Genomic DNA, 10,000 nt, shown 5'->3' with positions numbered 1-10,000 from the left:
GATGATGTTGTGCCAGAACTAAGTCTCTGCAGTGGGGCTCTCCTCCCGGCTCCCCTATGGGGTTGGGCTGTTCTGCGAATCCTGCTCCCAGGGTCTCATGATGACGCCGTCCTCACCTCCAGCGGCAGGACTTTCCTCCATCCAGCTCTCAGGAATCTGGTCTGTCCGGCACGCTGCAATGTCTTCTTTGGCTTCTTTGGCTTGGTGAGCTGAGTTCTTCGTATACACGGTCCTTTGTTTTGTGGCCGGCCTGACCCCCAATACGGTCCCAGCCACAGCTGCAAGGGCAGGCACTGGGGGCCCACTGGGTCCCATGACAAGGCTCCACAATATGCTTGCATGGATTTTTAGAAGAGTATTGTCAGAATAAAAGAACAATATTTTTTGAATTATTCTTAAGACTCAGAAGCATCCCAAGAAGATGACCTTGAACTCTTCTCTGAGAAACACAGGAAGTGAAGAGTATGGAGCGTAAGACCAGTGACCAGTGTTTGAGCACAGTCACTGAAGCCATTGGATTCAGGACAAGTTATTTCTAAGTGTCAGGTTTTTTTGTCTCTAAGTTAAGATTTAATAAAAATATCTGCCCCGTAAAGTTGGTAAGTCACATGAAATGAGCTCTATACTAGGTTGATGGGTGTCCCCCTAGAATTCAGGCTCACCCAGAACCTATGAACGTGACCTTGTTTGGAAATAGTGTCTTTGCAGATGTGCTTGAGTTACGATGAGGTCATACCAGATTAGAAAGCGCTTTATTCCAATCTCTGGAGTCCTTAAAAGAAGTGGGAAGTTTGGACATAGAGACACAGAGACACAGACAGAGATACACACACACACACACACACACACACACACACACACTCACACACACACACAGGGAGAAGACCTGCGATGGCAGAGACAGAGATTGGAGACATGTGTCTACAGTCCAGGGACGCCGAGGATAGTGGCACCCACTGGAAGCTGGGAAAGAGTCACGGAACAGACCAAGGATCCAACCCCATGGACACCTCATTTTTGAACCTCCCTCCTCGGGAACTGGGAGACAGTCAATTTCTGTTGTGGTCAGCCACCCAGTTTGTAGCACTGGGTGACGACAGCACCCAAGAAGCCAACGTCCACACTTAACACAGAGCTCAACATACGTAGTAAACAAGATATGGTGGCTGTTACAAAGAGTAAAGATGCTTTACAAATGCCAGTTTCTCTGATCATTTTCCCCTTCCATTTCAGCTCCTGGGGTTGGCCCCAGTGTGAAGTTTTCATCACCGTCATTACCCAATATAACGCAGCACTTTACAGTTTACAAAGCTTTTTCTTACAGGTTATTTCAGTTAAATCTCACAGTTTTACATCTCACGACCCTATGGGGTCGATAAAATTAACAATTTCTGCACGTTGGCCAGGGAATCTTTTAGAGCTAATTGGATAAATGCAATGTGGTATCTTAGACTAGATCCTGGAAGAAAAAAAGGATGTTCATGGAAAAAGTGGCAAAACCCATTACTGTCTGTGACTTGGTTCGTAGTTAGGTGCCAGTGATAATTTCTTAATTTTGACAAATTTAACGTGCCTATGTGAAATATGGCCAATTTATGGAATCCGGGTGAATAGTATATGGAAATTCTCTGTACTATCTTTGCAACTTCTCTTGAAATCTCAAATTACCCAAAATAAAATCTGATTTTAAAAAAGCTAATTGGAAAGACTCTCCAGCTGATTTGAATGCTTTGCTGGAATGTCATGGAGAAAGCCTGGCAGATAGAAATATCTGACATATAGGGAGCTGTGACTACCCTCACCTTGGCTTCCATATTTTTCATTTTAAAAAGCTATAGTTATATTTTTCACTATTACTAGAGCTCCATATAGGACACATAGAAAATATATAAAATTTAAAGGAGGAAAAAAAAAATACCGACCGTGGTCTCGTCATCAAGACACCCACCATGAACATTTGGTGCATCTCCTGGCCATCTTCTTCATTTGGGCATATGTGATCATCCAATTGCCTCCCCATGACATGAGCAACTGGATGTTGCCATAGAGAAGCTCACCTTTGTGCTGGGGGCTGGGGGACTACAGAACTCCCTGTCATGAATCCTAATGGGCACCCACCATTACCCTACTTCATAATTTCTCCATTCTAAAATCACACATGTGTGGGCACACACACAAGGGAGTTCTCCTGTGTCATCCTCATCTTCCCATGAGCAACACTACCAGCCCAGCCACCCCTGCCCAATTTGTCCTACATGTCCTACTCCTAACTGAACACCTTCCTGGGGACTTGCTTATCTTCTGAAGGTCCACAAAGACACAGATCAGTGTCCCCCAGGGAAGCCAAGGGCTTGTGTGGATGAAGACCTGTAGTGTCACTGGGGACAGACATCAAACAGGGACCTGGGCCAAGTCAGGAGTCCTGAGGATGCTTCCAAAGGCAGTGTTGGCATCAGACCATCAGAGAGGTGACTCTGGAATTGTCTTGTCCCTCCCAGTCTCCCATTCAACATATAGATAAGGAAGCCAAGGCCCAGGGAAGTGAATTTCCCGAGGCCACATAGCAGTTCAGAAGTGAGCTTAGACAATGTTTTTCTCCATGAGAGCATGAAGCCTCTCATCCACAGATCATTATTAAAGAAATGCAGCCTTGTTATTTTCATGTACTTAGAGTTACACTGACAAAAATTATCACCTGTCCAAAGCTCTTAGGGAAAGAATTTTAATGAATAGATAAGTTACATTTTATAGACAAATGGACATCACTTGGAAGTGATCTATGTATCTTCCGTGCTATCTTTCTTTCCCTGTGGGCTTTCTAAGCACTCTGTCTCCAGGAATGGACAAAGGTGAGCCTCAGCTCAGTTATTGTTGAGATTATCACAAACTCCAAGTGATGGTGTCTGCTGAACAAGGACCTGCTGTCCCGTGAACTAACTGGACATCCCTGCTCAGTGGCAGGATAATTCATGAACGTGCATGGAAATGTGCAGCATTTCCTAGCCAATCAGACACTCTGCATGGAAATGTGCAGCATTTCCTAGCCAATCAGACATTTGATGGGGAGACAGGATGGACTGATGGAGTGGGTGTCAGGTTTTAAATATATTTCCATGCTGATCAAACTGCGGCTGCGATTTTGTACCCCATCTGCACATTCCATTCATGGCATGGAGTGAAGAGGGGTAGGGACAGCATCAGGGAAGCACCAGTCCACTTGTCCACAGCAGAATGTTCCAGAAGATGGTGGGGGGTTGTGTATGTGGAGACAGACTCAGGGCCTCTTCCTCTTCCCTATCATTTTATGGCTGCACAGCTGTCCCTTCAGACCAGCTCACATGTCTTGATCATAACATCGGGATGGAGACTACCTAGTTCTTTGTTAATAATTCTCATAAATGTCCTTTTTAAGATACTTTCACTGATGTTGCAAGAATGGATTCCTTCCCCTTGCTGACTAGATGCCATAATTAGACAATCTTTTATGCTACGTTAAAGCAATCTTTTAATGGCAAATCAGATCCCTATTGTCTCAAAAACAGACGCAGGTCCACTGGGGCCCCTGCAGGAAACAAGGAGGGTGTGTTGGGTTTTTCTTCTCCATTCCCAGACATGCTTGTTTCTGAGGTGGGCCTGGGGATTTATTTAGTGCCAAAATTATTAAAATCATAATGAGATCAAAAGTGAGGCTCACACTCCAAGTTTTTGGCCTGGGAGGCAGGGTTTTGGCAATACAAAAAAATTTTTGTCCCTTTTCCCATTCATTCAATTCAACTTGACAGCCTTGAAAACTCTGTGATGTTCCCCCACGCTCTAAGACATGACAGTGACCGTAATTCAAATTTATGGCTGGGCTCGTGTGTGTGCAAGCGTGTGTTTTTCTGTTTCTTTTTTAAACTAGTAATGAAGTTGTAAATGCAGCATTTTTTTCATTACCTATTCATTAAAGATATGACATGAAAACAGAGTTTCCATGGAAATGGCTTTGTGGATTCTGAGTACATAATAAGAATTTCATTGTTTACACTACAGCACAGATAACTGACGGATGTTATTGTAGCAAGTAAAGTCTTATTTAGCTCCATGAATGCATGTAGGGGCACTAGGGCGGTGTGCGTGGTCCCCGCCACAGCCTGTGCGCACACGGAAGCACTCACTCATTGGTGGCCATGCACTTGACGATGGAGAAGACAAGCTGAGCTGTGCCTTTTCAACACCCAGAAGTTTAAATATTGAAACATTCCAGATTAAAAGAGCCAGAATAGTTCCCCTCAGCATTTAACACAAGTCCATTTAACACAAATAAAGATTTTTTTTCCTCTGCCAATGTTTGGGCTCTGGCATGAGAGCCTGGGTTCAAATCTTGGCTCTTACGCTTATTAGTTCCAAGACCTCGGCCAAGTAACTTAGCCTCTCCGCAAGCCTTATTTTTCTTATCTGAGAAAGGAGAGTGATATGCATATGGAATACATTATATATGTTATAACTAGAATATGTATAATATAATCGTAATTGTTTATAATGTAATAATTATATGTACCTTTATCAATACAGGATGTGTTGAGGATTAGAGGAGATGCTCCAGATTCAGCAGATGCCTGGCTCTTATCAAGTGCTCTCAACCTGTGATACAGCAGTATTGTCGCTGTTCACCACTAGTAGACAGATAGAACTGATGGGTGCTAATTTTCAGGCTCAGTTCAAATGCCTTCTCTTTCCTGAGGCTCTCCCGGACAGTGGAGTAGTCCCTCCCTGCTCCGAGCAGCCCAAGGAGGCACCTGTCCCTCCCTCCTAGCTCCCAGCTCTCATTTGCCTTTAAAGATGTATGGCTTAATCCCTCTCTTCCTGAGGCCATGCCCTCCTGGAGATCAGTCACCAGCCCCATCTCGCCTCTCAAGGCCCAGGGCCTGGCACAAAGTAGGAATCCTCCCCAAAGGGAAAGGTTTGGCTTATGAAAAGATTCCATTAATAAGAACCTGCCCTGAGAACTCAATTCAGGAAGTGAGGGGTTTTATTGTTTGGGTTTGGTTTGGGAGGTGGGAGGAGCACAGGGAGGCCAAGATCTCTTTTCTAATAAATGTAAAAGAATGTAGGAAATGCATGAGCCCAGGTTGAAACTGAGTCCTTGATGGCTGAGTCACAGGTAGTCTTCAGAGCATTCCAAGCCAACTGTCCTGCAGGCGCGGGACGAGGGTGAGGACGAGGGTGAGGACGAGGGGGCACCCAGCTGCCACCTCTCACGCGGCTTCCACTCGCAGGGCCGTCCTCTGGCAGGGAAGTTCTGTGCTCTCGGCTCTGCCATCGTCACCCCAGCCCTGTGTCAAGTATGGCCCGTGTGAGCTTGGATCCTGGGTGCACTCACCCTGGGCCGCCGCCCGGAGCTCTCCTGCACGCCATCCTGTAAAGTCCATTCCCTCCACTTCCAAGTAAAAAATAAGACAGTAAGGACGAAAATGTTCCCTCACACAGCAGACAGAGAGGTCACCTGGTGACTCTGGCTGCTACACTGCAAAGTGATAGCATCTGGGCCTTGTTTATAAAACAGACATTAAGCCAGTTCCGCATGACTGTAGCACAATTTACTCCAAACATGCCAGGAAGTCTTCCAGCCCATTAAAGTAAGGTTCCGCCATCTTCATCTGCACAGCGAATCCTGATTGCTGGCATCCAGATGAGAGAAAGAGATTCAACACGAAGACATGTTTGACATAGACCATGACTGTATAATAAGAATTTTAGTTGCCAGAAGTATTCCTTGAATACGTAAACTGTTTAGGGGGTAACGGGTGCCAGGAAAGAAAGAGAGAGAGAGAGGAAGGCAGAGACACAGGATATGCATATGGAATACATCTTTCCCTGGTTGTTGTCTTACACCAAGGAGCTGCACTCACTACCTTTCCCAGGGCCCCAAGTAAAGCAAAAATGCCTAGAGTCGTCGTCATGCAGAAAGGCAAGTTGGAACGAGAAAACTTACTTTAAAATGTGCGTCAAAATGCAAAGGACCTAGAATATCCAAAACAACTAGGAAAAGAGAACAAAGTTGGAGTGTATAGATTACAAGACTTAATCAAATTCTATAGCCATCAGGAGAGTGTGGTATTGCCACGTAGTGATCAACGGAACAGAAAGGAGTCCAGAAATCAACCCATGCAGAGATCAAAGCATGTGTCAAATATATGTATCAAAGATTATCATTTGTTGTGAAGTGTGTAAATCTGGCAAGTCACAGACCTGTACCCCTGGGGCTAATCATACATTATATGTTTATTTAAAAAAAAAAGATTATCATTTGCTTTTCAGTAAAAGGGCTAAGGTAATTGAGTGAGAAAAGCATAATGGTGCCAGAACAGTTGGACTTCTAAATGCAAAAACAAAACAAAATAAAACCAACCCTTACCTCACACCATATGCAAGAATTAACATGAAATAGATTACATATCTTAATGTAGGAGATAAAGTCGTTAAAATACTAGTGAAAACCCTAATGTTGTGGATTTGACAAAAATTCCTTGAATGTAACAAAAATAAACAGAAAGCACAAACTACACAATAAAAAGTCAGTACATTGACTTCATTAAAATTTAAAACTTTCTCCCTTTAAACATCTCTGTTCTGAACGTGAAAGGCAAGCCACAGACTGGGACAAAATATTTGTAAATGTTTATCTGACACAAGACTTGTATCTAGAATACATAAAGGAACTTTTTAAACTGAATAATAAGAAAACAACCCAATTTAAATATGGGGAAAATATTTGAACAGACACTTTATCAAATAAGATAAAAGATGAAAAATAAGCACATAAAAACCAGTGTGGCATTATTCCTCAATTGGGGAGATACAAATTAAAACCACAATGTGGTGTTATTACACATCCACCACAATGGCTGAAAGGAAAAGGGCCGATCACATTTTATTGTCCTTGTGACACTACCAGGAAGCCATTCATTGGATGAATCACCTGCGAGTCCTGCCTCTGGGGATCCAAGGGCACTGTGGTTCCCTGACTCCTCACCGGGCAACCCCACCAGATCAGGGCACTGTGGTTCCCTGCACACCCCTGTCCCCCTACGGTGGCCATAGCAACAAATGACAACTACTGGCAGGACTGGGATGTGACACTTTTTAACGTAACAATTCAATAGCCGTCACAATAAGTAATAATTGATTATTATTTTGCACCTCAAGGAGATTTCCCTTTTCCATCATCTCATTGAATTAGCAAGAATTAAGTGATCCACATTAGGTTACATGATTCGGGAACGGCAGAGCCAGGTTCAAAGTGAAGACTGCTTCCTAGGTCATGTGCTTATGCTTTCCAAACTCTATGAAATTTGTACACCACTTGTCCTCTCATTTAATTGTTTTCTTTAAACCGATTATCTTTCATGAAATAATACAACGATTTAAAAATGCCATGCCACTTCTGAAAATGGAAAGTAAGTCTCCCCTTTCACAAATGGGGAAAAAAAAAAACATCATCATCACAGTGTCTGCCCGTGAGGCTCAGACACCTCTCCAGAACCCCATGAACAGGTGCGGACATGGTCCTGCTGTGGGTGCCGCCATCTTACTGGCTCTCGGGCAGCATGGCCGTCAGAAGAGCGCTGGCTTTGTGTGTCTTTGATCCAGGTCTGAGCCCTGACTCTAGAACATGAGCTACTATGGCAGTCTCCTTCTGTGCTGGTCATGGTTCTCTAGAGGAACAGAGCCAATACGAGATGGGTAGATGGATAGGTAAGCAGATAGGTAGGTAGGCAGGTAGACACCGATGAGAAAGGCTTGGCTTACGCAATTATGGTGGCTGAGGATTGCCACGGTCTGCCATCTGTGAGCTGGAAACCAGGAATCCGGCGGTGGAACTCCATCCCAGTCTGAAGGCCTGAGAACCAGAGGAGCCTATGGTGTCCACCCTGGTCCAAAGGCAGGAAAAGATGGACCTCCCAGTCCGATCAGTGAGGCAGAAAGCAAAAAGGGAGAATTGCCCTTCTTCGTCCTTTTTGTTCTGGTAAGGCCCTCGATGGGTCAGAGGGCAATTTCTTCTTCGGAGTCCACTGATGACACATGCTGGAGTCGTCCAGAAACACCCTCACAGACACACCCAGAAATCGTGCTCAGTCCAGACCCCCCATGCTGCCTTCACTCCAGTCGACACAGAAGATGACCTGGGGCCCTGGGTGAGCCTCAGCTGGCATCTAGAAGGGACTCGTAGTCAGAGGAAGCGCTGTGTGCAGCAGCCTGGGCGCTGGCACGTGGTGCTGCTGGCCACGCTCGCCCCACGTGAGGCCACACAGAGGCGGGGAGCACCATCCCGTCCTGGAACCCGCTGCAGCCCGCTCAGATCCGTCCTCCTGCTGGACACCCCACCTCCATGCCCCAAGCGCATGTGTGGCGTCGGGCCCAGGCCGGCCCGTAAAAGGCAAAATATGGAATTGCCTCCGCATCCGCAGCCCATGGGGGCATCTGCTCCTGCTTTCTGGCCAGCCTACGAAGCCTCACATCTCGGATCGGGAGGGGATTTGATTTGCCACAGAGCCTTCCAGCAAAAAGCATGACTGGCCACCCACTCCTCCCCTCGAGTGAATGGACTTTACTGCCGAAGCCTGCATGGTGGCTGGGGAGAATGTTTCCGTGTGTTTTCAAGGTCAGAAGGGAGAGCGAGAAGCATAAATATGGAAGGGGCATTGCTGCAGCCGAACGAGCATGGGCAGGAGACCCACAGAAGCAGAGTTAGCTCCACACAGCTGGTTGCCAGCCCACCGCATCTCCTCTGGAACACTGTCTGGAGCTGGCTGGTACCCTTGCACTTTTTGGATGGGGCTGCGGGCAAAATGCGGTTTTTCTTAAAACCATCTGCTTTCTGTTAGAGAGGATCTGTCCCCCAGTGTAAGGGCTCTAGAGGCATTTGTATTCTTAGACCCTGAACAAAATCTCAGGGAAGGCCACCTGCTCCCCCAAAGCTGAGTCAATCTCGGTCCCTCACCCCAGGGGACAATATCACCAACCCTGCAAAGGTCCCTTTCCATCCCCCCGCTTCCTCTGGGACCAGCAGTAAATGGCTCCTGGAGCTTCCAACTCACCTTTGTGTGAAGACATGACATCAGGCCACTAACTGGGAAGGCAGGGTTGTGGCTCTGGCTCTGTTTTAATGAGATTGTGGTTCAGCCCCCCTGGGTTGGTAAGTGGGAGTCAGTTTTGTCAGCAGTGCTGGATGGGGTAACGGGAGCCTGGCCAGCTGGGCCCCGAACTCAGCCACCCCTGTGACCCTGGGCAAGTCCTTTATCTTCTCAGAGGCCCTGCTCCCCTAGCTGCAAAGTAAGAATGAAATCATCTCTCACGGGTCATGGTGAGGCTCCTGCTTCACATCAGTTCACTCCGAGGTATGGAACGCTGGGTGAGGGGCGATTGGGAGCCCAGCCGGTGATGACCGTGCACCTGCCGCAGGCAGTCACAGGGAGGGAGAAAATCCACAGTCCCCGGATGTCCTGTTCGTGGCCATGTGAGACTGGCTATGCCGGCGGTCCCCAGGAAAGTAGAGCCCTTAAAGTGCACGTGTCTTCCCACGGGGTCATCAGCATACCCACAACACTGAGGTTAACGAAATTCGCCTGCATTCCGTTTCTCAAACCAAACACCCTGATGTCAATTATGTGATTGAAAAGAATTAAAAAACAAAAAAACAAAAAAAACCCTCCCTATTCCTCCTGATGCATATGTCTTTTTTCTTCAGGAGGAATGTTTCTACTTTGATTCTGATTTTCCAAGGAACAATGACTTAAACAAAGTTGACAAATTTAGCTATGCTTTCACAGGGTACAGGAAGAGAACATTCTTTAGCCTAGAGAAGGGGAGGTTTGAAGGCACCGGAATCCCCTCTCTCCAATTTGAAAGGTCATCCTATGAACTCTCCCAGGGTTGAAAGTTCATCCTATTAAAAGCTGTTCCCTGTCATTAAAGATGGCATGGTGGCGGCGCACCTCAGTGGCTCAACTGAGCATCC

The sequence above is a fragment of the Neovison vison genome, chromosome 2, assembly GCF_020171115.1.
Source record: "Neovison vison isolate M4711 chromosome 2, ASM_NN_V1, whole genome shotgun sequence".
NCBI classification, from domain to species: Eukaryota; Metazoa; Chordata; class Mammalia; order Carnivora; family Mustelidae; genus Neogale; species Neogale vison.
This window is presented reverse-complemented; position numbering follows the sequence as displayed.